The following is a 22,392-nucleotide window of genomic DNA, read 5'->3' as shown; positions in this document are numbered from 1 at the left end:
CAGCCACGCTGTGTTTTCACACTTGGCAAGTTGGGGCAGGGTCACCAGCCTCTTTCGCAACTCAGCAGGTTGATGCTTATCTGGTGACTCACCTCATTGGCACGGGGGCAGCTGTGGGGCCTGCAACTGCCCCTCCCCCCGGGCCCTCCTTCAGCTTCTCCCACTCCAGGGCCTGCATGTGTTTAGCTCTGTGAGGAAGGGCTCCTGCTTGTCCCACAGGATGCCTCAGCATCAAGGTTGGAGGCAGTGAGAACTGACACGGGTTCTAGTCTGTCCTCATGGGTTCTTACTCATGCTCATGGTGTCAGCTTGTCTTGACTCTCCCACTTTAAATCCATTTTCCCTTCCTTACAGCCTACCTGAGAATGACAAGCTCCAGCAGGGACTTCAAACACAGACAACAGCCTAGCAGAGACTGCGTAACTGACTTGCATAATCGAGAAAGGTCTAATCCTACAACTATGTGTGTATCTCCTTGGGTTCTGCTTCTCTGATTGAACCTTGTACTGTTAATAATTTTATTTTCTGTATATTAGGATGTTTCGGCATCTTAAAAACCTTTCCAGATGGAGAAAGACTCTCTCCCCTGGGGCTAGCCAATTCTTAGAGACAGCAAAGGACTCAGCCAGGAGCATGTCCTTATATGTAAACTAACCCATCCAGCTCCATACCTCCTCTATCTGACCCGTACACCCCAGGAGGCAATATTCCTCTGCCTTAATCATCCCAGGGCCAGATACCAGGCAACTAGGGACCACTTCAACAGCCTGAAGCCCTCCAAAATTATTAAACTAGTCAATCCTAAACAGTTTTCCTTGTCCTGCCTTGCCTTTCCCAGGGAAACGCCAATAAACACCTTGGCTCTCCCCTTGCTCCTGCCCTTCTGCCCCCGACTGACACTGGTGCTTCCCCATGTAGCCCTGCATGGCATGCCACCTGTTTCTGGGACCTGTGAATATAATAAACTTTGTTTTCCTGAGCCTCTCCTGTGTCTCCTCTTGTGCCTACACCTGAGGGACCATCACCTAAAAGAACACAGAGCAAACCCTGACTCATCCAATATAGAGGCTGGAAGACACTTCTCTTCCCCAACAGCTCTGCATGCCCTGGGACTGGACCACTGTGTCCTTCCTTCAGTATGACTGCAACATGATAATGCTCTATGTACTTCTCTGCACTGGATGTTATCTTTATTTGCCCCATATTCTTTGGCCAATAAAAGAACCGAAAATCTCTCCACAAATGTGACCCAAGCTGGGGCCATGGGAGTCTTTTTACACTGGAGCTGACAAGGAATATCTCTAGCTTTGAGGGTCATGAAAAAAACCCCTCTACAGGAAAAGGGAATGAAATTAAATGAAACCAAGCAGAGAGAGGTAAAGATGAAAGAGACACCAAGAGACAAAGAAACAGAGGCTCTGTCCCTGGAGCCCTTCCTTTCATTCTATGTGCCATCTCATATTGTTTAAAAAACAAAAAACTGTTCTTTTCGGCCAGCTCCATCTCTTGCCCTAGACACCCCCACGATACACTCCTGATTCTCATCATGAGATGAGTCATCGCAAACTATGGACACTGGAGCGGCTCACGCCTCATCTCAGCTGTGGTCTGTTTACTTTGTTTCCTCAGAGCATCATTTCCTGATGACTGTTCTCTAAAAAACAAATTTCTCAACACTGCAAAGGATTCCACCAGCCACTAAGACGGGTAAACACTCACTGTTATGAGCTAAATTGTGCCCCCCTCCCCAAAATTCATATGTTGAAGCATTAACCCTCAGTGCCTCATAATGTGACTTTATTTGGAGATGGGGATTTGAACAGGTCATTAACTTAAAATGAGGCCTTTAGAGTGGGCCCTAATGCAATCCGACTGGTATCCTCATAAAAAAGGGAAATTTGGGCACACAGAGAGGTCTCAGGAGAAACCAACACTGCTGACACCTTGATCTCAGACTTCCCCTCAGGAACTGAAAGAAAATCCACGTCTGCTCTTGAAGCCACCCAGTCTGAGGTGTCTTGTTATGGAAGCCCCAGCAGACTAAGCCTCCTTGAAGAGTCACAATGTACGCAAATAGGCTACAAGCTCTATGAAGTCCTGCCGACAGATGACTGCTTACCTTTAAACTGCTTCCTGAACTTCTGTACTCATTCCCTGCACAGAAGTGCCGTTATCAAGACTGATCACAGAGAAAAGGCCATCTGGACCTCAGTAAAAATTATGTTCTTGATCTTTGGAAATAAAGAGGTAGCTAGATAATTGTCAAAAATGTTGCGCAAATGATAAGAAAGGAGGGATGTCATAAAAATATAGAAGGGTTCATGGTGCAATGATAAAAGCACCAAAGTTCAGATTCCACCTCCGCTCTTAACTGACTCAGTGACCTTGGTCAAGTCCCTTCCCTTCTCGGACCTCAGTTTCCCCATTTTTAAAGTGAGGGACTGAAAAGATGATCTCTTTAGCTAGATGTCGAGTGAGTCATCAAATGCTGGGTGCTAAGGTTTCTTGGAGTCCTCTAATAACCTGCCAAGGTCCCTTCTTCTTGGTTTCTAGCATTCGGGTCGGTGTTTTCTTATGGTTACCGTTTTAAATTTGAGAGCACACCTCGTGACTCATGCCCAGCTCCTCCCCGCTGCTTCCAGCGTTCCTGATCTTTAATTTTTCTAATCTTTAGTTATTGTAGCAGAGTAACATTTTGATAAATTACCAGATGTCCCAACTCCATACATTTCCTTTATTCTTTGTCCTTCTCTGTCCACAAATCTGAGCATCCGTTCTATGCTAACCATCTTAGGAAAGGTATCACATAGCAAAATACAAAGAATAAGGGAGTCATTCCTGGCTTGTGAACTGAAAACCATAAGTCCTGAGTGGATTGGGGGCATAGAAGATCCAGGAAGGAGAGCAAAGCTGGACTGACTAGCTGCAGATTTCCTGGGAAGACTTCAGATTCCAAAATGGTAAAGCAAAACTCTTCCTACTGCCTTCCCTTCTCAAAAATCATCCCAAAATAACAAGGAGAGCAAGTCACAGACACAGAAACTCCATATTAATGAGGCTACAAGTTATCTGTAAAATAAAACCATGACCTATAGAAATGGAGAAGAATAGAGGAATGAAAAATGACCCAATAAGAGAAAGGTCAAAGCTGAATGCCCAGAGTAAGAGATCACGAGAAATGAACCCGTTCCTCCGCTCAGACCCTCATGAAGGCAAAAAGATTGAAGGCAAAGGATACGCTGAAAGGTGGGGCACTGAAAATGGGGGACTTCTTGAAAACCTGTACAGAGGACAAACAGACCCTGTTAGAGCTAACCTCTAAAATGGAGCCAATGATCCCCCTCTCCTGCTATTCACACATTTGCATTGTTTCCTCCCACACTGCACCAGGGTCAGTCTGCGTGGCCAATAGAACGCAGCAGAAGCGATGGTAAGTCACTTCCAAGATTAGGGTACAAAAGACACGCTGCAGTTTCCATCTGGGTCTCTCTCTCTCTCTCTCTCTCTCTGTGTCTCTGTCTCTCTCTCTCTGTGTCTCTGTCTCTCTCTCTCTTTCTCTCTATCACTAGCGTTATGGACTAGTTTAGGACTTCTCAACAGCAACACTAGAAGGTAGAAGATAATGAAGCAAGACCTTACATTCTGACCGAAAATTACTTTCAGCCTAAAATTCTTGCCCTGACTAAACTATCAATCAAATGTGAGGCTGGAATAAAGATACTTTCAGACATTCATAGGCTCAAAAACTTTACCTCCACACTCTCCTGTCTTAAAAAATGGACAGAAGCTGTACTCGGCCAACACGAAGGACTAAATCTCGGAAAACAGAGCTACGGGGTTTAGGAAACGGAGTTTCCAACACAGGCAAGAAGTAAGGGGAGCCCAGGATGATGGCCATTCAGTGGCCGGGGCAGGAGGACGGAGGACTCCGAGAGGAATGTCTCCCGGAGGAAAAAAATCTTGACTGTGGAAATTTGTACCAAGAAAAAGTTTCACAGAATTACTGGAGGTTATGAGGAGGTTTAGCCAGAAATGCAAAGAAAACAAATAAAATGTCACAATTATTAACTTTTTAAAAAGGTTGTTCTAGAAAGAACATAGGATCATGGTGTATTCAATAATGAACAATAGTGGTAGAGTTATAATAATGAAATACTTTTTATTGTCAAAAAACTGTACTATAACTAAATGGAAAGGATGGGCGAGTTTAAGGAGGTGAATAAAAGCAAAAACTTCTCATCCACCGTAATAGGAACTAAGTAGAGAATGTCTAGAGTAGACAAATCAAAAGAGAGCCATACACACACATTATTTATGAACCTGGAGAAATAGCTTTTAAAAAATGGAAAGGGATGCCTCTGGGGAATGAGAAGGAGTGGAGGAGGGAGAGGGGGAGGCTAGGGTTGCTCTTTTTCATTACAAAGCTTTCAGCGCTGTTTGTCCTTCATGGACGAATGCCCAGATGAGGAGGAGGACACCTCAGGAATGACAGCGCGGATGCCACCAGTCCCCACCAGAGACCCTGGCATTGCATAAGCCTCCTAGAATTTGTCCCACCCCAGGAAATGGGAGAGGGACCCCCAATAAACTAGCGAATGTCCCTTACCCAGCAGAATAGGAGCCTGAAATAAAAATCAAATTCAGTCATAGAAAAATTATATTTCTTAACCACCTGAATGAAGGGACTGATATTCACACTTGCTAACAGCACAGCCCAATAGAACTTTCTGCCATGGTGGAAATGTTCTGTGCTGTCCGATGCAGTAGCCATTAGCTGGAAGTGGCTATTGAGCACTGGAAATGTGTCCAGAGTGTCTGAGGAACTGAATTTTTAACTTTATTTAATTTTAATTAATTTAAATTTAAACAGCCACATGAGGTTATGGGCTACCATATTGGATGGTAGAGTATCATTCCGTAAGTCAGTCTGTCATTCGACAAATATTGGTGTCTACTGGGTGCCAGGCCCTGTTCAAGGATATTGGACAAAACATCCCTACTCCCTTTCCTCACAGAGTGTGCAGACAAGTAGGTAAGACAGACAACCATCACTCCAATTAGTATATTATTGCAAATCATGGAAGCACAATGAAGGAAAAGGACGGAATGGAATGGTATAAGAGAATATAACTGTGGCCCCTAACTTAGACTGAGGAGTCTCTCAGGAAAGCAAAAAAGAAAAGCTAGCAATGAAAAGCCTGACTGGAGCCCAGAGCATCTGCAGCCCAGAACACAAGAGAGGTTGGGGAGCCTGAGCGGAGACTGGAGAGGTGAGCAAAGAACAGATTGTAATGGCCGCACAGGCAGAGTTGGGGATCTTACGGTTTACTCTAAGTGACATGAGCAGAGAAGCTTTCAACAGAAGTGGCATGAGCACATTTCCATATTTAAAAGACCGCTCTGGGAGTGGTGTGGAGAACGCAGGGCTGGGGTCTAGCAGAGAGGTGACGGTGACCCAGGAGTGACCCAACCTGGAGGCAGCTCGGCTGGAGAGATGTGAACAGGTTCCGGATGTTTTGGGGGAAGAGTGGTGGACTGGTTGTGGAAGGAGACGGAGAGGGATGGCAAGGAGACTCCCAGCTTCTGACATAAGCAAAGCAAATGGTGTTGCTGAGGAGAGCAGATATGGAGGAGCTCATGTGAGGGAAGGTCAGGGGTTGACGCCTCCAACGCTCTCCTCAGTTGGAGCTACAGGATCTCGGGTGCAGGGATCTGTTCTCCTCCCTGCCCCGGGCCACCACCCAATCTTGGAAGGAACTGGGGAGGGCAGGGGTCACTCCTCTCAGCTCCCCTGTGCATCCCCCCTCCCTGGGCCCAAGCTTCGCTCCCAGCTCCTTCCTCCGCCACAGCACCCTCTGGCGGCCCAGCTCCTCCCACCGTCTACACACCAATCTCTACTGCAGTCTGGGTGTCCACAGCAGCTGCCTTTCACCTGGAACTCTTGCCACCAATTGGTTTCTCTCAGGGCCCCAGGCCTGCCCTGAGAGGGACAGGTGGGGTGCCCAGGAGCCTGTCCCAAGCTTTCCAGAGCAAGGACCCCATGCTCAGGACAGGGCTGGAGTCTCAGCATGAGGGGCTGTGCATGGGAATGGGCTGGATTCAGAGCTGGGGGCCTAGTGCAGTTTGCAGGACAAGAGTGTGACTGGAAATCTAGGGAAGAGCCAGATGGATGGGGGCAGGAGCAGAGCCCAAGCAGAATGGAAAGCAAGGGTAGGCTTCAAGGCAGAGAGCCCCTTTGGGAGGGTCCCTGGGCAGATTCCCCCAGGTAGTAGGGTGCAAGCCCGGGGCCCTTTATGGTCTGCCTGCAAAGGAGCTCAGGGCTGACTCAGGAAGAAGTTTCCTGAGAATGCTGAGAAGCTGGGCCCGTTCTCCATTACACAGAAGAGGCACCACACCCCAAACCCAGCAAGCCTCACCACCAAGGACCACCCAGTTTGAGCTCTGTACCCTAAACGAGCTCATCCTGCCAGGCATTTGGCGCTGTGTGGCCCTGACCATATCTCTCAGGTCCAGCCAGTCCACAGGCCCAGTCCTGACCCATTACTCCCCAACACTCTGCTCGGGGCCAACCCAGGCCCCTGGTGAGCTTGTGCTGGTCTTTTCTATGTCCCATAACCTGACTCTCAAACCAGTCTGAGCCTCAGGTATGCACTCTTTCTCCATGTGGGTTGAGGGCCCCAGTCTGAAAGGCTAAATGGAGGGCCCCCTGGAATTCAGGCCTCTCTGGGAAACCTGAAGAGTCAATGAGACCACCCCACCAGGGATCTGTGCACAAAGAAGAAATAGGGCCCCCTGTGGGTTAGGGACCCCAGCCTAATGGAAGAGGAAGTGTGGGTGATAAATTTTTCAGAAAGGTTCGTGGGGGTCAGGGTAATTCTGGCCGTGCCCCAGGAAGAAGAGTTAGCTGGAGTAGAATCTTCATGACAATCTCTGTAAGGTGGGGTGAGCAGAAGCCAGCCCTGCTTCATGGCCTATGTTCCACGCCTCCACTGTGACAAACACAGGCCTCAGCATAAATGTCACCTCCCTCAGGAGGGCCTCCAGGCACCCCCGACTAGTAAATTCCCCCAGCCATATATTCTCACAGGGCCCCGTGCTTCCCTCTCTCAGCGTTTATCAACGTTCTAGTAATTGCCTCTTGACTTACCTGTTTTCCCCCGCTGGACGTCACCACCATGGGCTCGGAGACCATGTCTGTCTCGTTCACCTGCAACACTGCCTGGTGCAGAACCTGGCACGTTGTGGTGCAAGCGTAGGCACTTTCCCCATTTCAATCCCATTTCAGTAAGGGACTCAGTTCCTTCCTCAGGGAAGATGCGTCACTGGCCACTGCCCTCTGGTGCCAGAGACCTCCTCAAGGAGCTGGTCGGGACTCAGAAGAGGCTGCAGTTTCCTAAAAGCAGAAAAATGCTGCATTCGTGTGCCAATCCCCCATCAATTGGCCTAGTTCAGGAAAAATTGGTGTGCACACTTGAACATCCTAAGAGAAGGATCCCAAGGTCAGGGCCACATCTGTCCTATCACAGGTTAAAAACGTTTGGACTAAGGTGTTGCAGATGGATACATTTTAAAGTAAAACTTCTCACAGAAGCAACAACATTTCTTCAGCTTTACGGAAGCTGTCAGATGCCCCTACAATATTCATTGTCTTTTCTCCAGACTTAAATCATTTCCTCAGCCACGGGGACATCAGTTAAGAATCTGATGTACAGCTATCAGAGAGAATAACAGACACTTGCTGCTCCAACCTTGACTCCTAAAATAAGATAATAATTCTTTTGACACCTCAGAGAATATACCATCAGTTGGTCAAAAATGGATGAAGTCATCCCACTATATTTCCAGGAGCTGGTGGGGGCTGATATTTAAGCACATTTGTTTTAAAGAATTGCAGAGGGGGGAAGAAAGAAGATTGCTAATTCTTAAACCCAGAAAAGTCGTGGATTTACTGCTTGACCGCAGGCAAAAACCACATTAATTTTATTTCAAATATATGTATCCAAGCTAAGAGAGGTTGTCGTGAAAGGTTTAAATCTTAAATCAAATGTTCTTTCCAATAAGGTCATTGGTGACAGGCTGAAATGTTGCAAGGGATGTATTACATGATGGATGTTTGTCATTTATTCAAAGAAAAATGCTACAGTGAGCCTAAAGGGTTATTTCCCAAACCACACCATATTCTCCAGAGGCGAAGCTGCCAAGTGATGAAATCCATGTTGCTCCCCTCCCTCCTCTTGCCACATTAATTACTCCTGCACTTGGCAAGGACAAGCATCCTGCAGGCGCCCTGCTGTCTCCCCGGGTTGTCCGGCTAAGGAACTTAGAGCAGCATATTTGAGCGAACGCTCTCCAGTAGATCACCAAACCCCAGAAAGGGGAGAAGGAGAGGAGCCCCATGCAGCCCTAGAGGTCTGGAGGCTTCCTCAGCATGATGTGTATGGGCATTTCTAGATGTTTGTATTTGGGGACAAACAAGGTAACCAAGGATACCCTCAGCCAGAGGTGGATGAGGATTCCAATCCCACCAGTTGGTACAAGAGCCATCATTGGGGCATTAAGTAAGAAGACCACTGCTGCATCCCCAGCGTCTACAACAGTGACTATCAGACATGTGCAGAATCCCTGAATGATTTAAGGTTCCACAGAGCAGAGTTCAAAAACACTGGGGAATTTGCATTGGCGTGGGTGTAGGCAAGGTCAAAGACTGAGCCACCCTTCCTAGCTGGGGGACCATGGATAAAGGGGGTAACAAAGTAAACCACCTCCCCCTAGAGCCCCCCCAAGTCCTCCCAGAATCCCCTTTTACCCCAAAGACTGAGGGTATCTTCACTGACAAGGAGCTATAATAATCAACTAGCAACAGTGGTTGCAATAAGCAGAATATCAGATAGATAGATAGATGTTAGACAGATAGACGGATGATAGATATAGATAGATTGGATGGATAGATAGAGAGATGATAGACCTTTACAGTGTGCAAAGCATTTTCAACATGTGTTATCTCACGCCCCCTCCTGACAACCTCACCTGGGAGGGAGGGAGCACAGGGGTCTCTCTCTATGTTACAGACAAGAAGCTGAAGCTCAGGCAGATGAAACAACTGGTACAAAACCACAAAGTAAAGGAGACGCGCCGGGACTAAGACTGGCAGTTTCTGTCTCCAACTCCAGTGTCCTCTCCCCTACAAGGTGTGGCCTCCTCGCCCAGCACACCCAGGAGAAGTACCTGTCAGTCAGCATACATATGGGTCCATCACCACACACAGTCCATTCCGAGAGGCCCGAAGTCAGCCTGCGATCCCAGGAAAAATGGCTGACATGTTTCATGATTACTCTGGGCTGAGCTGTATGAGGGAGGGAACAAATAAATTGGTTCCCGAATAATGCCCAAACCCATTTCTTGAGTACTGCAAACAAGGATTCATGGATGTCCATAGAAATGGCCATTATCATGGTGATACTGTGGCTCTGGGCTCCTTGGGTTAACTATCTTCCACAACGTTGGATTTTCTGCTCCGAAACTACATGGAAAAGTCCTTATAAAAAGATAATTCCCTCTACTCGTTGTAAATTGCCAGTATGAATGAGTCATCTTTGATATCATACTCAAATGGCATTTCGTATTGAAAAGCTATTTGTAATTCAAAAGCCTTCCTGGACTGGTAACTTCAAGCTATATTAGCAAAGCACAAAATCTGGAATGTCAAATGGCAGCCCGCCTCTCTCCTCCACACACATTGAGAAAGCACTCTCTCTCCTTAAGTCTTTCCAGATCACTGGATTCCAAGGGAGGCACCCTCGGTTTCTGGCAGTCTTGTAAGTGATCAGCCTTGACTAGGCTTTGGGGCACTCATGCTTCTCTCCCAGAAGACCCCATGTGCCTATCCTTCCCTGCCAGGAGGGACCTTAAAGATGATCTTATCTAACAACCTCATTTTACAGATGAGAAAACTGAGGACAAAAGAGTTGAAGCCCCTTGCCCAGAGAGAAGCAGCAATTTAAGGTATGAGCTTGGACACGGATGAAGAGAGATCCCGGATAAACCAAAGCAGTGGGTGTTGTTTCTAACTGACTGTGCAATCACATATTCAACAGAGGGTGAGCATAGCTCCTTTGTACTGCCAAGCTAAGCTCTGTGCCTTATATGATCCTTACATCCATAGAACAGAAGATGTACATTATTAGCCCTATTCTATAGACGAGGAAGCTGAGGCTGAGTTGTCTAAGGTCACATGACTCATAAGAAGCAGAGCCAGAATCCAAACATAGTTTTGCCTGGCTCCAAAGTGCATGCTCATTCTCCTTCCTCAACCTGGGGAGTCTACAGGGGCACTCGGTTGGGTTGGTCTGGAACCCGGAGCTCACCTGGATTTTGGAACTACAGTTCCAGGTAGGCTCCTGAGCGTGTGGCCCTTGCTCTTGCAGCGAAGAACTCTTTCTGCCTAGCTGTCAGTGGAGCCCGCAGCAGTTCGATGCTTACTGCCCACCTGAAGACACCGGGGCCCTTCTCCTAACCACTGCCCAGAAGATGCCTTTTATGAGCCGAGTAGCTGGGAATCCCCACCTTTAACCTGTCACCACCATGCTTAAGCCCCAGATGCACACCTTCTCCTCCTCTGGCACTAGGAAGCCAGCTGACTTCAAAGTCTTCTGTCAGGAGGAGTCGAAAACCTCCTGGACCAAGATCTAGGGCAAGGTCCAGGAGGGACGTGCGACTCAGAACACTGTAATTCAGATTGCCCGCTAAAACCTGCCTCACACTGGCACGGACGCCCTCCAGACCAGGCAGCCGGCCTCCCCCGGGCCCTGGCTGCACGCTTCAGGAGTCTGCTCACTCAGAGGAACGGCAGACTGCCTCTGGATGCGGGTGGGAAAAGGAAAGCAATTGATTTTGTTTGGGAGAATTTTATGTTAGTCCTTTTTATTATCTCAGGAAGGGTCATGAAATCCTCTAAAGCAAAATCAATTACAGCCATGCTCCAGGAGGCCAGAGCAGCCCTTTGGCTTACGAGCCACAGGCAGGTCTCCAGATGAGAAGCCCCAGCCTTTGAGTAGCTGCTGGTCCTCTCCCTGCTGGCTTGGGTCCATGTCACCCTCTGCCCTCCATAGAGCTCTTTCATCAGATGGCCTTGCTCCAAGACCCTCAGTAGTTGGTGGGACTGGGGAAGGACACCTGGTCCAGGCTAGACCAATCCGTTCCCTCTCCTAGAAATTAGGAAGTGGATCCAGAACCTCTGAATGCGGCAGGAACAGAAGGGATATTAAGCTGTCATTTAGGGAGAGGGTATCTTCTGCCACACGCTCCAAAAAGCAGAAAAAACCCATCTGAGCAGAGAAAGAAGCAACTGATGGGTGGAAAGAAGTAGAGACAAAAGACAGAGTTCTGGCAAGTCTTCAGACCCTGGTACCAGACCCTCTGACTGGGCTTGACTTCTGGAAGGAACTCAGGCGGATTGGTAATCCCTTTTTTCTCCATTAAACTGGCTCAAGCTGCTTTGAGTACTTTGTCACCAAATTTTAGAAGTAATTATTTTTCTTCAGTTTGCTTGGTAAATTTAAGAAAAATACCCCACAAACTTGTTATTTTCATTAAGAAACAATATGTTATATGAAATATCCAGAATAGGTTAATCCATAGAGACAGAAAGCAGATTGGTGGTTGCCAAGGACCACCCAGGGGTGGGGAGGCGGGAGGTGGGGAGCATGGTTAATGGAGTGACAGCTTTAATAGTTAAGGGGTTTTCTTTCATGGTGACGAAAATGTTTTAGAACTTGATATAGGTGCTGGTTGCACAACATTGGGAATGTACTAGATACCACTGAATTGTACATTTTCAGATGATTAATTTTATGTTACATAAATTTCATCTCAATTTTCTAAAAAAAAGAAACCATATGTTATACCTACGAATAAAAGGAAGTCTCATTAAAGATGCAGAATTTACCAACTTAACTTGCTGAAGTATCTCATTCATTTGTTCATTTGTCCATCAATTCAACAAACATGTATTAAGCATTGACTCTGTGCCAAGTGCTATGCTGAGGGCACTGTGGTGAGTGAGACAGACACAGTCCTTGCCTGGGAGAGCTCGCAGTAGACAATTCACGAGCTGTGGCATTAAAGTACTGCAGGAGGGTCTCATTGTTTTTGTCCTCCAGCACCCTACTCCTCCCTTTCTTCCAGCAGTAGAACTCCCCTTTCCAACAGGGAATGCCTTCTCTGTGAGACAGAAAGGAGGCCGATTCCACCCACTCTTTCCAAAAGGTCAACCAGGAAACCCCATCCTCCTGGCCACAATGATTGGTTCAGGAATAGCCATGAGACCACAGACAAGCCCATCAGAGTCTCCCTGGAACTTTTCTGCCATTGCTATCCCGAAAGACCCTGTCTTTCCGCTGGTGTTGCTAAGCCACTGGTAGGATGCAAGTATGGAATGCTGATGGCCATCTTGCCGTCAGTGGAGATAACAGGTCCAAGAAACTGAGAGAAGGAGAGAGAGACACAGAGCCTTAAAATTAGCTGCCGCACTGATGTTTCCAGTAACTGAGCCAAGAAATTCTCTTCTTTTTTTGGCTTAAGCTACTTTGGGTTGTGTTCCATCACTTTTATTTAAGATTCTGTCTTTGCAAGGAGGCCAAGTGCTGTGATGGGTAAGTACCAGGTACCATGGAGCTCCTAGCAGAAGCATCTCTTAGAAAATCACAGGTTATGGCAGGTACTTTGTCCTGTAATTTCCGTGTATATTCAAGATTTCAATGCTGATTATTGAACATTTATGCTCAAACTGCTGTTGCTGTACATTGCTACATTATGATGTCTAAAGCGTTGTATGGCCATTGATGCTTGGAAAACACTACACGACAACATACTGTCTCTAAGCCCTTGAAGAATAGTCTATAAGGGAGATACTCCTGGGTCCTCTATGTTTCTAGAGCCCTGAGAGAATAGCAGGCTGAAGCCACACAATGGTTCTGGCAGTGCAGGGGGAACCCTCAGTCACTGGCAGCTCAGAAGAGTCCAAATTGATCATGAACATCTGGCATCCTGCATCGCATACTTCATCCCAGCAAGACTCAGTCTGGTTCCCTAGCAACCTAGCTCCCTTCCTGTCCACTCCCCCAGAACTGCAGTCCATTCTTCCTCGTAGGCTAGTGGGTTCGTTCTCTGATGGTCTGATTCTCAAAGTCTCAGAGAAACTACCTCTTCCCTGCCTCAACTGCCCTCCACGAAGGGAATTCTCACTGTTCAGCTCATGTGACATTTACATGCAGCTTTCACAGTTTACCTTTCTCATCTTTCTTCGTCAGATGCTTACTGCCACCCCATGAGGTAAGAGTTATTCTCCCCATTTTACAGAAGAGAAAACTGAGGCTCAGAGGGTCTGAGTAACTTGCCTAAGGTCACATTGCTAGCAAATAAAGGATCTATGTTAGGACAGTTAAAGAAGATATCACCCCATCACAACAGACTGCATTCCACATGAATACTCATAGGCCAAACACTCTCCTCCCCAGGTTTCTGGACTTTTCCAGGTCATCTACTTTCAGTCTCACTGAAACTTTGTGCCACCTGCTGTTTTAACTGGCACAGGCCTTGAACCTACTTTACCATCCTGGGTGGGGTTTCCACATGCTGCCCACATTCTCAGGGACATCTAGTCTCCTTCTGTTTTCCTTCTCACATGTGAACATCTCAGGAGGTCACAGGGTCACAGGCATAGGACAATGGTTGAAAAGCACAGAATCCAGGAGGCCTTTTGACAAGCAGAAGGATCAGGCAGCCCCAGACAGTTACAGCTAATATACAAGTTGACAACAGCAATACACACAACAATTCAGGGTGTGGCTGACATTTCCAAAACTACCGCAGGCTTTGCAGCAAAGAGAACTTGACCCCAGCAGGACTCTCCCTGACTCGCTGGGACAGGCTGAGGGGTACGTTCCACCAAGGCTGTGAGGTCTCTTGGAGAAACCAGAAGCAAAGCACTTTCTCCGGAAGAAGGCAGCACTGAGTAAGCAGAGATATTGTGCAAACTTGTTCAATTCAATTTAAAATTCCAAGGAAAACTCCGGGAGACATTCTGTCACGCTGTCAGCAGCAGCAGTTGCCTGTGACAGGGCTGGTCATTCTGAGCCAATTTGCCAACCCCAGGTAACAAAAGTCGATCTGTGCATGGGAATACATGCTTATGTGCATGCGTGCATCTGTGTATGTGTAGTTTGATGATTGTGGCATATAAACCAATCTTTTTGTAGGTCCAAAGCAGAGAAGAATTGGCAACTTCACTTGGTTCGAACTACTGTCTTGAAAAATGGAAAATCCCATATTCATTGATGATTTATTCACAACCCTCCTCTGAAGACTTGCTTTTCAAAATCAACAAGCAACCCAAAAGAACGATTTGGTTTTTATTTGACAAGCGGGACTGAGAGAGGCAGGCCTTGCTCCCAATTACACTGGTACCTGGCAGCTAGGCAGGAGGGCAGACAGCTGGCCGTCCCAGTGCATCATCTGCTGGACTCAAATCAGACCCTTCTGTGTTCGCCTCTGAACCCCTGTTTGCCTCATCTGCTGGCGAGATTATCCTGTTCTCTGCCTCTGTCTCCTTGCATGGACTCCACCCACACTCTGCTTCGAAGTGTGAAGTCTTCCCGGCCTCGAGCCCAGCCGGCGACTCCATCCCTGGCTTCTCAGCCTGGAAACATCTTTCCCTGGCTTCTCTCTCCCTCCACCTCCCTTGCTCCCTTGCTAGGCCCCACTCAGTGCCAGCACACCACAGGATGGCTCTTGCAAATGTTTTTAAACGTCTAGGAAATGTATGACAATGAAAATGCTTGTCATTTTTATCCAGATCTGTTCCCCTAGAGATGTGGGCAGTCTTGAGAAAACCTCCAAAAGGCAACAAGATGCTTTCAGGCAGAAGAGGCTCAGGGAGAAGCCGGGAGCCTTGCAACTTTGTTGAGGACCCAGGGAAAGAGAGACCTGGGAGGTGGCAGCCCAACAAGGGGCAGAGTCACCAGAAGAAAGCGGCTGCCAAGGGGAGCGAGCCCTGCAAAGGCACCTAGAAGAGTCTGCAGGTCCGATTTGCCCCAGGAGGGCTTTTTCAGGGGAAACACCCTGAAGCAACACGCCCGAGGCTGGCAATGCAGCCCTGGGTTTAGACGTGGCTGCTGGCTGTCTTGCAGGAGGAAGGCAGAAGTTGAGAAGAGGAAAAGGAGGCGGACAGAGGGGGTCAGGAGGCTAATTTGACTGGTTTTAGGGTCCCAACTATGATAGGGGCTTATACAACTCCTCCCTTCTTACAAAGCAGGCGGTTTCACCAATTCAAGGCTCTGGAGCTTGGTAGAGTTCTGTAAAATGTGCAATACTTGGGACATAGTTATACTAAAATATGATTTGCTGTTTATCTGAAATTCAAATTTAACTGGGCATCTTGTATTTTATCTGGCAACCTGGGGAGGGTGGGGACGCTCCCAGAAGGGATACAGAACCAACTGCCCAGCCTGTGCTGCTGTGATGGCATCTCCCCCACCCCACACTTCTTCCCAGAGGCTAAACCCACTACTCTCAGCACAGATGAGGGACATGCTCACACTTCCAGGGGAACATCAAGAAGGTCTCAGGATGCACACCCAAGAGAGAAATGTCAGCTCCCCTCCCAGGCCCCCGCCTCCATGCCCCCAGCTCCTCAGCTCCCCAGCTTCAGGCTGGGCTCTGCACCAGCTCACAGACTAAAGGTCTGAGCATCAGTGATTTCAGTAGCTTCCCACACCTCCCCATATTGCCAGGAGGTATTGGATACAGACTCAGAGTCGCATTTCTGGTCCCTACAGCAGCCTCTTTTAAGAACAACTGTTTCTTTTCATCGTGACTATGCAAACAATAGATGTGAATGATTATATAAATGATCCGCTGTAAAAACAATGGAAAATAGAGACAATTGTAAAGGAAAGAACATGACACAATGCTGTTCTGCAGTCTTTTTGAATGCCTCTATGAACTTCTTTTTAGGTAACTGGTATCATACTGAATGTTTGGAGGTTTTTCTTGCTTTTTTCACTCAAGCTGTTTTTTCCTTTGACGTCATCCTATTCAACTGAACTTTAGTCAATAAATATTTACCAAATGCCTTTTATCGGCCCCGCACTGTGCGCAGCACAGTAAAGAAGCCTGACAGAGTCTCTGCCCCGCGAGGCTGATGGTCAGGGTGGGAGCCAGACACTGAACCAGGGAGATAAGAAGAGGATGAAACAGTCTCCCACAAGGTCTGCAGTATAATTCAGTTGTGCATTTTGCTTTTGAGGAAATGTGTTCTTAAAAATGCAGAGAGAATATTCTAAAGCATTATATTTAAAGTAAATATTTTGTATATGACTCTAAGTGGTATAACATTTAAATGAAAATAGCTAATGTCTGATTGTATTTTATTCTTGCCTTACATGAGTCCTGGGCCTCCTGGGATTACTACTTAATAAAGCACTCTGACAACTGTGGGGCCAAAATTCATCCTTCGACAGCATGATTTTTAGTGGCAGCATGGAATTCCTTTGTGTAAATAGACCATAAGCCCTTTATCTCTTATTGCTAAATATTTAAGTTGATTCTAAATATTTACTTTTATGAGAACAGAGAAATGAACATCTTCCTGCACAAATTTGTATGCAAATCTAATTATTTCTTTGGGATAAACTCTATAGTCCAGCTATTTCAATAATGAGCCTTGGGGCAGGGACTGGCTAATTACACACAAAATCCACGTCTTCGTCCTCCTGGGCACACACAGGACCACATCTCCTAGCCTCCTTGTAGTTAGGCGTGGCCATGCAACTCATTTCTGGCCAATGGAATAGAGGTGGGAGCGACGTCTCCACCCTTGCTGGGCCTGGCCCTTAAAACCTCTCATGCATGCTCTTCCATGCTCTTTCCTTTTCTTCTAAGAGTGCTCATAAGTCACGTGTTGAAAATGGCAGAGCCACAAGCTAGAAGGAGCCTGGGTCCCCAAATCACCACTTGGAGAAGAGCTGCCTGCTTGCTGGTCAGGATCACCCAGCTCAAACATTACATGAGCAGGAAATGAACTTCTGTTGTCCTAAGTCACCAGCATTTGAAGTTGCATCTGTTACAGCAGCTAGCAAATAACTGACACAGGAGTCCTGCCCCTGCTTCCACGCCTGAGTCCAGTCCCTATTGGGCATCTCAAGGGGTAGAAATGCAGTGGCCCCCACTCCAACGTTCCCTCCCCAGTCACCTGTGCTCTTCCCCAGTGTCATCACAGGGACCAGGACCCAGTCTTGTTCTTGGCAGTCTTCCTCCCTAGGGATTGGCCCCAAAGCTGGGCCTCCATTGAAGCTGCCCTTCCCAGCCACTCACCTGGAAAGACCCCTGTGAAGGCTGCCAGCTTCCTGTTCTGGGACTTGTCTTGTAGCCTCTGCACCCAGAAGGCCAGCACCGATTTCTTTCTGTGGAGCAGAAAGAATCTACATTATCACAGGATAAATAAGCACACCGATTAGCAACAGCTCATTCTTCAGGCTTGGCGGTGCACATCCCAAGCCCGGAAACCTCTATGTCATTTTGTCTCTATGTCTCTTTCATTAGAAAGCAAAGTGGATGATGCAGCCCTGTTCTGGGGAGAGCTGTGGGGTACAGCGCCAGAAGGCATCTGAATACGACGGCCCGGCTGCCTGGGGTTTGGGTGAGCAGGGGATGTGGGCTTTACTATCTCTCTCTAAAAGCCCCTTCCTCCCACTGTGTACCAGGAGGCATCTCTGTAGTCAGGAGACAGGCACTCAAGTCTTTCTTCAAGGAGGCTGCAAGCCAGTCCATCGTTGTGCTGTGACTGCCATCTAGTGGCAGAGGAAGTGTGAGGCCGTAAAGCATCCCAACCACCATCAGTGTCCTAGGAGCACCAGACGATGACCATCAAGATCAAAGTGGCTTCCTCCGACTGCCTCTCAAAGCCCTTCCCTTTGCCTGATCAAAAACAAACAAACCCCTGTTTCCCGTCTAGCCTCTTGCAAACCATATGCTTTGGGGATTCTCTGCGACTAGCTCTTTTAATTTACTTCATTGTTATAAAAATGGTACATGCGCATCATTTAAAAATTAAAACACTACTGAAGACTTTGAAGAAGACAGTCACAAATCACCCCAAATCCAGCCACTCAGAAATAGCCAGCGTTAGTACTCGGGGCCAGTCACCACGGGCGTGTCTCGGTGCCATCCACAAGCAGAGAAGCTGTGTGGCTTCTAGGGGTTCCGGGTTTGGGCTCTGGGGCCCGACTGCAGGCAATCCTGGCTGGCTCTGCCACTTCCTAATATATGACCGTGGGCAAATTATTCGACATCTGCATATCTCATTTTCTCTTCTTAAAAACAGAGACAATAGTGGCATCTCTCTCACAGTGAGAGACTCAACTCTGAAAGACTCGGGACAGTGAGGGAAAAGCTTCACATGTTAGCCATTATTATGATGGATGGAGGAACAGGCAGATAGCAAGATATAATTTTAGGAGAAGATATGTAACCATGCGTGTTACTTTTTACATTAAAAAGAAACCAGTATGGGCGGTGAGAAGAACAGGGATAGTGAACCCATCATTGAAGAGAAAAGGAGCTGAGAAGCTGAATCCTCCTGGGTCCACAGGTGCATCTCCTGGCTGGTTCTTAACCCCCTGCTGCCAGCATGCCCCCAGGGATGCTGCCCCTAGCAGTAGCAGTTCCCACTCAGGAGGAATAAGAGTGCTAATAACCAACCAGGGAGAAGCAGAATTAGGAGAAAAAGCCCATCCTGCTGCTGGCACAAATCTCTGCGTCCCCTAAGGGCAGATGCTGGTTCTCACATCCTGTCGTCCCAGCTCCTCTTTCTGAGCCTGGCTTGACATGGATGCCCACTCACATGGACTAAAGGAATAAGTGACTGGCAGGTGGGCCTGGAAGGCCAGGCCTGGAGAGCCACTCCCTGGAGATGCCCCACACTGTGAAGTCACTGGCAGAATTCTTGCTTCCTATCGACAGACTAGCTCTTACCCAATGCCTGCAGAAAATATCCTAGACGCACCTGTCATTTCATTCTCTGGGTTAGATATTATTATCGCCACTTTGCAGTTAGGTAAACTGAGGGTCAGGAAGACAAAGAAACTAATCCAGGGGCTCATAGCTAGGAAGTAGCTGACCTGGGGTTTAACTCCAGGATCCACACTTCTGACCCCCAAGCTCTTTCGACTGACCCTGTGCTTAGAGCAAAGGGAAAGTAATAATGAACCCATTTTCCTGTTATTTCCAAAGAACTTCAAGGATTTTCCACATCCAGGCACCACCCACATTCAGTCTAGCCAAGGAACCCCAGGGGCAATTTGAAGTTTGCTTTTTAATCCTTACATCCTTTAGCAAGCACCAAAGAGAATAAAATCTTGGCCATCTAGAATCCTTATGAAACTGGGGATAGGGGATGGGTTGGTTAGTTGGTTGGTTAGTTCATTTCAAAGAGGTAACCCTAGCTTCTTCAAAGAGTCGTGTTAAGAAATAGGCATCACAGATCACCCAGGAAACCGTGACGGCTGCAGGAGCGACCCTCTCTCTCAGGTCTCTTCTCTACAATCTATTGCTTCCACAGCCACTGTCTTAGTTCTGGCTGATATAACAAACCACCACGGCCTAGGGGGCTTATAAACAACAGAAATTTCTTCCTCATGGTTCTGGAGGTTGAAAGTCTGAGATCAGGGTGTCCGCATGGTTGGTTCTGACGAGAACCCACGGCCGCATTCATAGCCTTCTTCTTGCTGTGTTCTCACATCACTGAAGGGGTGAGGCGGCTTGCTGGGGTCTCTCTCATAAGAACACTAATCCCATTCATGAGGGCTTTGCCCGAAGGCCCCAGCTCCAAATACCATCACCTGGGGATTAGCTTTCAACATGTAAATCTGAGGGAGATGCAGATATTCAGTCTGTAGCAGCCACCAAAGTGACTGAATTTTCTCCAAAACAGAGCCAACCTTGCTGCTTTCTTACTTAAAACCCTTCCCTGGCCCCCGTCACTAAAGAGTGAAGCCTAAGATGCCTTGCGTGACGTACAAGGGCCCACACTCTCTGGCCTTAGCCACCCCAGTCTGCACCCCCTTCTCTGAATAAGCTCATGCCTTCAGTCAAGCTGTTCCATCTACTTGGAAATCCTTCTCCATTTTTTACATCAAGAAATCCTGGAGAAACACCAAAGCCCAACAAAAAAGCAAACAAAATCGTTACCCCTGGAAAGCTCTCTGACATCCCTCCGACAAAATTCATCCCTCCCTCCTTTGCGTTCAACTGAAGCAACTGGCCTTGCCTGGGTCTCCTTCATGGGCACCCAGTAGGTGCTCAGCAAGTATTTGTTGACTGTCAGAGCAGATGCAGGATAACCAGAGTGATGTGAGACAAAGGATCAGGGAATAACGCTCTGGTAGAGAGTCTATCAGTGCCCATGCAGTGCTCCATCCAGGGGCTTCGAAGCCGCTGAGGACGATGAAAGAATTCAAGGCTCATTCCTGTCATTGTGAAACGCATCTCACGTACCCCACCTCCTCAGCACCCTCACCCACTTCCCGGTGCCTGACTGCCATGCTGGCCTCCTCCCAGCCCCAAGTGGAACCTGCCCTGGCTCTGACCACCCCGAACCCAGAAGCAGGAGGCTGGATCCATTCCCACTCTGATCTGTGGGTGAGATGACCAAGTGATGCGGAGCTGACCGACAGGGCCAGCATGTTTTCCAGCTCCCCAGCTCCCCCCTCAGAATGTGAAGAGTGGACCCAGAGCTTCCAAAGGGAGGGAGGCCCTGAGAACAGTCACAGGGATGGAAGGAAAGCTCCTAGTGGGGTCTTTTCTCCCTTAACTCTGGGATCTGCCACCTAGGAATGGAGCATGACAGCCTATGTCCAATCCCCCTTGGGGGCCCTTTGAAGAAGGAAGCTGGCAGCCTGGAGTGTGCTGTCAACAATGGCCAGCCTTAGGTCAGAGCCCCAGGGGGCTGAGGGCATCGACACTGCCCCTTGTCCAGGATAGGGGCACATACCCTGGGACCAATATTCCCCTTCCATCCTCGCCTCTCCTCCTCCAATGAGTGGAAGGCTACGTCCATGATGAGGCTCTGGGAGGGGAGAGCACAGCATTCCTAGAAATGTGTCCCAGGATCCCCCGAGCCCACAGATTCGCCACACCTGGGTAGTCCTGACAGGATCCCTAGGTCTCTTTGTGTCCTAGTTTGGCTTTGTACAGATATTGGAATTGGAGCCTGAAAACCTGGGTTCAAGTCCCAGTCCCAGTCCAACCACTTCCTAGCCACGTGACCTTGTGGAAGGCACTCCCCACCTTGAGGCCTCAGGCTGCTCAGGAGCATGAGAGGATAAACTAAGAGCTACCTCCATGGCCTATCCCAACTCTAACCCTACAGTCCTCAGTGGTGACCATAGAGGGGGAAAAGAGAGGAGGAGTTATGCATGAGGCTCCCACTCAACTTCGCTCATCCCCAGATGTAGCAAATGAATGTCTGACTGGCTGTGTTACCCCATCTACCCAAAATGTGCCTGCACCTTGATTAAGAAAGGAGACTCCTGATCTTCATCTTGACTTCATATAAGAAAGACGTCAGCAAAATGACCCGTGAAGGTCAGGGGAGACTCAAAGACCATCTGGGCAATCCCCACGCTTTACAGGCAAGGGAGATAAAGTCCTGGGGGGTGGAAGCAGAGCTGAGATTGAAGCCCAGGACTCCAGGGGGTGACTGGTCCAGGTTTCTGGACCATCCTATCCTTCTCAGAAGCCACTGAGACCAAAATGGCACTAGAGGCGCTAGTGTGATGTGCGTTGAATATGAATGCAGAAATTATTAATTCTAGAAATCCAGCTGCATTAGAGCTCAATTATTTGCATGATCTCAGCAATGGCAGTTTCATATATTTGGAGTTAATTAAACAATTTTTCCATCTTATAAGAAAGTTGGCATAATGCACTGGTTCATTCCATGCATCTAAAGAAAGCTATGGACTTTGCCCCCAAAATACAAACACCCAATTCTGAAACAATTCCAAAGGGTTCCCAAAACCAATGAAACCTACAGATAATCCACCAGGTGTTCTTGGTCCCCAGATTAAGAACTCCCAGAGAAGAAAGACCTCAGAATTTTTAGCTAAAAGTCCAAGGTTCAAATCTTGGCTCTACCATTCACTAGTTCTATGACCTTGGGCCAGTCCCCAAATCTCTGAGCCTCCATTTCCTCATCTGTGAAATGAGATAACACCTCCTACCTCACAGGGTAGTTCTAGGATTAAAAGAGATGGGAAGTCTCATAACATAGGGTTTGTGGTCAGCAATAAGTCATAGAGACTGAGTATTGTCTTTGTGCCAGGCTCTGTCCTATGT

At 47.8% G+C, this 22,392-nt stretch overlaps 1 long non-coding RNA gene across 1 annotated transcript in view; it reads right to left on the bottom strand.

The window, feature by feature from the left end:
• LOC139074064 (uncharacterized) overlaps positions 1-22,392 on the bottom strand; it is a 112,541-nt gene that overhangs the window by 54,439 nt on the left and 35,710 nt on the right. Inside the window, exons 2-3 of the long non-coding RNA XR_011523390.1 lie at positions 17,371-17,459; positions 7,148-7,393 (exon numbers count right to left, since the gene is read on the bottom strand). This is a non-coding gene — a long non-coding RNA (uncharacterized lncRNA). The remainder of the gene's footprint in view (positions 1-7,147; positions 7,394-17,370; positions 17,460-22,392) is intronic.

Source organism: Equus przewalskii, chromosome 10 (assembly GCF_037783145.1).
Source record: "Equus przewalskii isolate Varuska chromosome 10, EquPr2, whole genome shotgun sequence".
Lineage (NCBI taxonomy): Eukaryota > Metazoa > Chordata > Mammalia > Perissodactyla > Equidae > Equus > Equus przewalskii.
This window is presented reverse-complemented; position numbering and strand designations above follow the sequence as displayed.